The sequence below is a fragment of the Mus musculus genome, chromosome 15, assembly GCF_000001635.26.
Source record: "Mus musculus strain C57BL/6J chromosome 15, GRCm38.p6 C57BL/6J".
In the NCBI taxonomy this organism is placed as follows: domain Eukaryota; kingdom Metazoa; phylum Chordata; class Mammalia; order Rodentia; family Muridae; genus Mus; species Mus musculus.
This window is the reverse complement of record NC_000081.6, coordinates 57977887-57984129: the sequence shown is the minus strand read 5'-3', so window position 1 is coordinate 57984129 and position 6243 is coordinate 57977887.

The following is a 6243-nucleotide window of genomic DNA, read 5'->3' as shown; positions in this document are numbered from 1 at the left end:
GTTACTGGACCTCAGAACAAAGAATAGGAAATTGAGGACCAGAAAGACTGAGTAGTTTGCCCAAGGTGGTGCAGCCAGGAAGTGACCGAGCCCAGGCACTGGTACTCCACAGTCCATGAACTTCCTCTGTGAGCCCCACTTTTTCTGCTTCTATTCCCACTCTTCAAGCTCTGTAGAGTCTCTCCTCAGCTCCAGAGAGTGAGTAGGGCAACAAGAAAGTATGTGGTATTCCTCTTACCTGGACTTGACTTTGTGTTTGCTTGATAAATGATTGCGTGCCTCCCTTGAAAGAGGGGTAGCTCTGTGTAACCTATAGGGACCATTTTCCTGTCTCCTCACAAAGCAGCTCTTAAAAAAAAAAAAAAGAGAAGAATCTTTGAGTGGAACTTACCTCTTCACAGCCCTCCCCCCAGTTCTTGGCCCTTCACAGATTCCAGATATTCTAGTCAAATCCTTTAGAAGAGTCAGAAGACATGAATGTTGGTACCACTCATCACCCCACCCCGTCCCTGTACCCTTGTCAGACATTACTAATCGATCACTGAGCTTTTTCTGAGTGAGCTGGGAACTAATTTCCCAGTGTAGCTTAGAGGGGAGCAGAGAATTCATCTGGAGACATCAAGAGAGATCCTAGAATATGAGACAGTCTACAAGACAGACAAATGGGGCAGAGACGGTTAAACTGAGGAACGGAGGCACAGGGAGATCAATTAAATTCCTCAAGCTCTCAGTAGCAGAGGCTGGGCTGGGTTCTTCTCTGAAGTTCTTGCTCCTCTCTGGAACCTGAATTTTCTAATTGCTAGAGGTGTGTGTGTGTGTGTGTGTGTGTGTGTGTGTGTGTGTGTGTGTAAGAGAGAGAGAGCCAGAGAGAGAGCGAGAAGGGGGGGGTCTTGCTCTTTTGTCCAGGCTGGCCTGGAACTCACCATGTAATTCATGTAGTTCACGCTGGATTGAACCCTCAGTGACCTTCCTGTGTCAGCCTCCAGCATGCTGAGATTATAGGCACAATCTTAACCACACCTGGTTTTGTAATTACTAGTTCAAGTGAGAATCCTCTCTGGGAGCCCGATAAATTTGTAGAGGCAGTAGGGGCAGGGAAGGCATGTCTTAGCTTCTTGGTACCCCAAGTTTCCATCCCAGTTAGGGATTAGCACAAAGTCAGCACAAAGTCAGTGTCTGTTGGAGCAGTAACTGGTTAAGAGCCCCAGACTGAGAAGCTGGGTGGTATGGACAGAAGACACTCTCATGGGGACCAGGGCTCGCTTGTGTACAGGATGGGAAAAATCTAGAGGCTGTGGCTGGGCCCTGGGGGAAGAGCACCTCCCCTGTCACTTCACATCAAGGCCCGTAGCACTGAGAGAATCATACAGTCTTGTTACCCAGTGACCTAAGATGTGAAATTAAATTAAAAATTAGTTGGCGTATTAATTAGACAGGCAAATCACTCCCTGTCAACATCAATCAATTCTTTTAGGCATAAAATCAGAACAGCCAAGGCAGGGCAGGGTGAGGTTCTCCAACGTGTGCCTGCTGGAGACCAAGGCAGTGGGTAGGAAAGAGAAGTGTCTGAGGGTTCTGCCAGGTGCCCCAAGTCCCATTCACCCACAAAATCTTCTTCAGCTGCTTTTTAGAGGAGCCTCTCCCTCCAGCTTGGTCTCCACTGGTCCTATCTTGAGCATCTTACAAAATTCCAGAGCCCTTCCCAGCATCCCCCACTGCGAGGACTGTGACTCTTTTGTCTCTCACCTTTGACTCGAGGTCCCTTGCTTGAGATTTCTGTCATGCATAAAGACTACACAAGCTACTCATTTTTGCCTAGCAAACACCAAGGCGCTTTCTAAAAACTAAGATATCACTGACACCCACTAAAGTTCATCCCGGTGACTGCGCTGCTGCTGAGTTGAGACCATAACCAAACAACGTTGTCATCACCACTAAGTCCTTCCAAAGTCACAGACAGCTTCCCCTCCATCAGCCCTGATAAGCCACCTATCACTTTCCTGTCTCTAAAACATTTTGCTTGTCCCTGGGTGTCACATAATTAGAAGTACACAGGGTTAGATCTCCGCATCTGGCTTCTGGCTTATTTTGCTTAGCATAATGCATTGTGATTCACCTATCTGTGCATCGGTAGCCATTGTCTAGATGTACCATAGTTTGTTTATCCAGTTCCCAGCGAAAGGACATTGGGTTCTCACTTGATAGGTTTAAGAATAAAGCCACTACAAATGATTGTATGCAGAATTTCATCTAAACCAAGTTTGTATCAATTGGGTAAATATCTAGGACACTATTTCTAAGTTCCACGGTAGATGTTTTTTATGACTTTGTAAGAAACTGCTGCGCTGTCTTGCAAAGACTGACTTTATGCCCATCAGCAATGAAGGAGACTTTGGTTGCTCCACACTGCTGATGCAAGTGTGTGCCCACCTGCTGAGTGTGTGGAAGCCAGAGGTTAGTGTCAGGATGTTTTCTTCCATTTCGTCTCCATCTTTTCTTCAGGTCTCCTTTAGCTTGGAGCTCTCTGATTCGGCTATACTGCTTGGCTATTGAGCCTCCTGGAATCTGCTTGTCTCTGCTCTCCCAGGGCAGGGGCTACAGATGCATAAGCACCACACTTGCTACTTCACCTGAGTTCTGGGGTCTCAACTCCGGTTCTCATGCTTGCACGGAAAGCATTTTATCCGGTGAGCCATCTCCCCACTTGTGGTGTATAAATTTTAAGAAATGACATCATGCGTTGCTGATGACCACACTTATACAGTTTGCAGACCCAGTGGCAAAACACAAACATGGAGTCCCTTGTTCAGAAGAGAAGGAAAGAAAATACTATTGGAGTTACTGACTTTCTGTGGTCTTTCTCTTGGCTTCTAGTAGGCTGTTTGGTCTGCTTTTTAAATTTGTTCTTGGATGTTTTCCTGTGTTCTGGGGTGTGTTTGTATTCATATTCTGAGCAGAGACAAAGGTCTAGATGCACACAGGACTCTCTCACAGGCTCAGGCTCGGGGTCGCACCGCTGCTGCTATAAATGAGGGAATGCCAACTGACTTCTGTGGTTCTGGGAAGCTGACCAAGAACGCACTCCCCACCGGGACCCAGACCTTCTAAGAAGAGTCACTTTATAACCAGATTTTCTCTCTGGCTATTGATGGAAGCCGCTAAGACAGATGAAGCAACTCTGTCAAGCATAATTGTGCAATCCAAGCACAACACGGTGGTTGAAGGAAGGTCTGGGAGCCGATGTCACTGATAGGAACTGAAAGCCCTGTGAGCTGGCACGCCAAAGCCACACACCCATTAGCTTTGTGAACCGGGGCCTCATGGCTTTGTGTGTGTGCTGACAGGAGACACTGCCCCTCACAGCTGTTGTTATAGGGCTGGTACTGGAACAAAACTTATCCTGTTCTGGGTCTGATCTTGGAAGGAGCAGGCCCAGAGTTGGGCCTCAGGGCTGCTGCACCCACCACCTGTCTCATCAGGCAGTAGGAGAGGAGTGGGTGGCTCCTTTCAGGAGAGTGTTAACCCTTTCTTCTCTGGCTGTCCTGCCCATCCAGAACATGGAGAGTCATAGTACCTATGACTCTGCTTCTGGATAATTTAGTGGAAAGGTTCATTTGGACAACAACAACAACAACAACAACAACAGTCCCATTGTGCACATTGTGCAACGTTGTAACTCTTCCATCCCATGAAAACAGAGGCACAGAAGGGAACCAGCCCTGCCTGCAAAGGTAGATCTGTTTCTCTGCAGCAGGGGGATGTCTCAAATGTCTCTTGCCATCAATCTTCAAATGTTCCCAGTTTCCACAGAGGTACAGCCTGCTCTGCTGCCAGGAAAGACAGCAGGTAAGAAACCATCAACACAGAGGATCCCTGTCTCACAAACAAACAAAGGAAAGGGGGGAAGGAAGGAAGGGAGGGAGGAAGGAAAGAAGGAAGGAAAAGGAAGAAACCATTAAGCCAGGCAGTGAGATGGATCAGCCAGCTGGTAAAAGGTGATTGCCACCAAGCCTAATGACCTGAGTTCAGTCCCCTGGATTCCCAAGATAGAAGAAGTATGGCTTTAAGACACACACACACACACACACACACACACACACACTGAATAAATATAAAGAACTAACCTAGGCCTATGGGGGCTCACAGAGACCGGGCCACCAACCAGGAAATATGCAGGCACTGGACCTGGACTCCCTACACGTTGTAGTAAACGTTCAGCTCTGCTTTCATGCGGGTCCCCTAACATGTGGAGCCAGGGTCTCGGTCTCTGTTCCTTGACATTGGATCCCCTTCCCCCTACCTGGACTGGTTGGGCTTCAGTGGGAAAGAATGCACCCAGTCCTGCTGGGACTAGATGTCTCAGAGTGGTCCCAAGGCCCCCCTCTCCCCCTTCTTTGAGGAGGAGAGGGGACAAGGGGCAATGGGGCGAAGGGACTTGTAAGGGTGGGACTGGGACAAGAGGCAGGGGGGCTGTGATCGGAATGTAAAGTGAATAAAAATAAATAAATTATTGGAGGAAATAAATAAATAAATATAAAGGAATGTAAGAAAGCAAAGGGAAAAAAAAGCATGAAAACAAGCATGGGGCCTTGAAATGAAGCAATCAAGCAAACATGCCCCTGAACCGTGGTGAATGTTACAGTCAGGAAGAGGGCAGGGTCCGTGAGAACACAGCACAGAGGAGCTCCACCCAGCTCAAGGGCAGATGCCTCAGGAATGATGAGAGGGGATGAGGGGGGTGTCTGCCTGTGTGGGGGGAGGGTGAGATGGGCCCTGGAGGTACCCGAGGATGTGGCTCCTAGTGGGAGGGTGAGCCAGGCCCTGAAGGTACCCGAGGATGTGGCTCCTCTTTGTGGTAGAGCCATGAGGTTTTGGGGGGATACGGTCAAAGTCACTGTAACATTAGTAATGGCCACTCTAGTCTCAGGGAGCCTATCGAGCGCTTTGGGGAACATCTGGCCAACAGCAGGGGTAAGGCTGCTTCATTCTTGGATGCTGCCAGTAACAACAGGCTGCCTCCTGCCTAGCTGTCCGTTCATCAAGCTGAACCCAGGCTGGGGGGACTGAAGCCTTCTGATGCCCTGGACAAAGAGCTGTTCCCCTCAGGGCGCATCTGAACAGCCTGCCTTCACACCCCTCGTCTCTTTGCCTCTGCTCCCTCTCTTTGCCGGGATGGCTTCTCCCTTCCATCTGTCTTGTTATAGTCAGAATAAAAGATGAGACTCCTGCGAGCCTAACCAAGGCCAGCCAGGCAGGTTGCCAACCCCAACTGTAAGAGGTCAGCGTGTGGGAAGAGGGGGTGCTTTCCGTATCCCAGAGGATGACAGCATAGTGTCCGACCCTGAGGGCCTCCTCCTCTCTCAGTTCTCAACTCTCCTCTGTTTCTTCTTAGTTGAAGCAGAGGTCACGGGAAGGAGGCAGGAGTCCTAGTATGCAGGCATTTGGAGCCAACTCTTCTGACCTCTGTTCCAGCTGAGCAGTCACTACTGGGGACTGTATGAGGAAAGAGCAGGCAGAGGCCAGGCCAGACAGAGGTGGCTCTTAAGCTAGGTACAGTCCCTGTCGAACCGATGGAGACAATGAGCTGAGGGTGAGACAGAAGTACAGAGAGAGCGAGGTGTTAAAAGTCTCAGTCATTCCTACCAGCTGACCTTCTGGTCTTGACCTTTGGGTAAATGGAAACTTGTCCCTGGGGTGAGAGGACAGGAATGAACCTATTCTTCTTTTAATCTGCCCACAAGTTCTTCAGTCTTCCGCTATCCAACACATCAATACAACTCTGCTGTGTTTGTTACTAACAAAACTTAGATCTTCTGGAATTTGAAGACTTTTCTGTGACACCTAGAGCCACCTTCGTGGTAGCATGAATAATAAAAGGTCTCTCACTGACTTGGATGTTGGATTAAAGTGTCTGCAGGACTTGGTCCTCCCTGGGTCCCCTTATTGGCTGTGGATAGATGGCTGTCTTCCCCCTGCACCCTTCTAGGTGTTCCCTCCGTGTGCACTCGGTCCTCCTTTCTCATAGACACTCCAGGCAGTTATAAAGATCAAGGAAGAGGCACACGCATTACTAGGTGTGATGGCTATTCTTGATTGTTAACTACACCCGGAGTTAACTAAAACCCAAGCGGCTAGTGTGGTGGCTTGAATAGAAATGTCCCCCAAAGACTCATGTGTTTGAATGCTTGGCCCATAGGGAGGTGTGGTCTTGTTGGAGTGGGTGTGGCCTTGTTAGAATAGGTG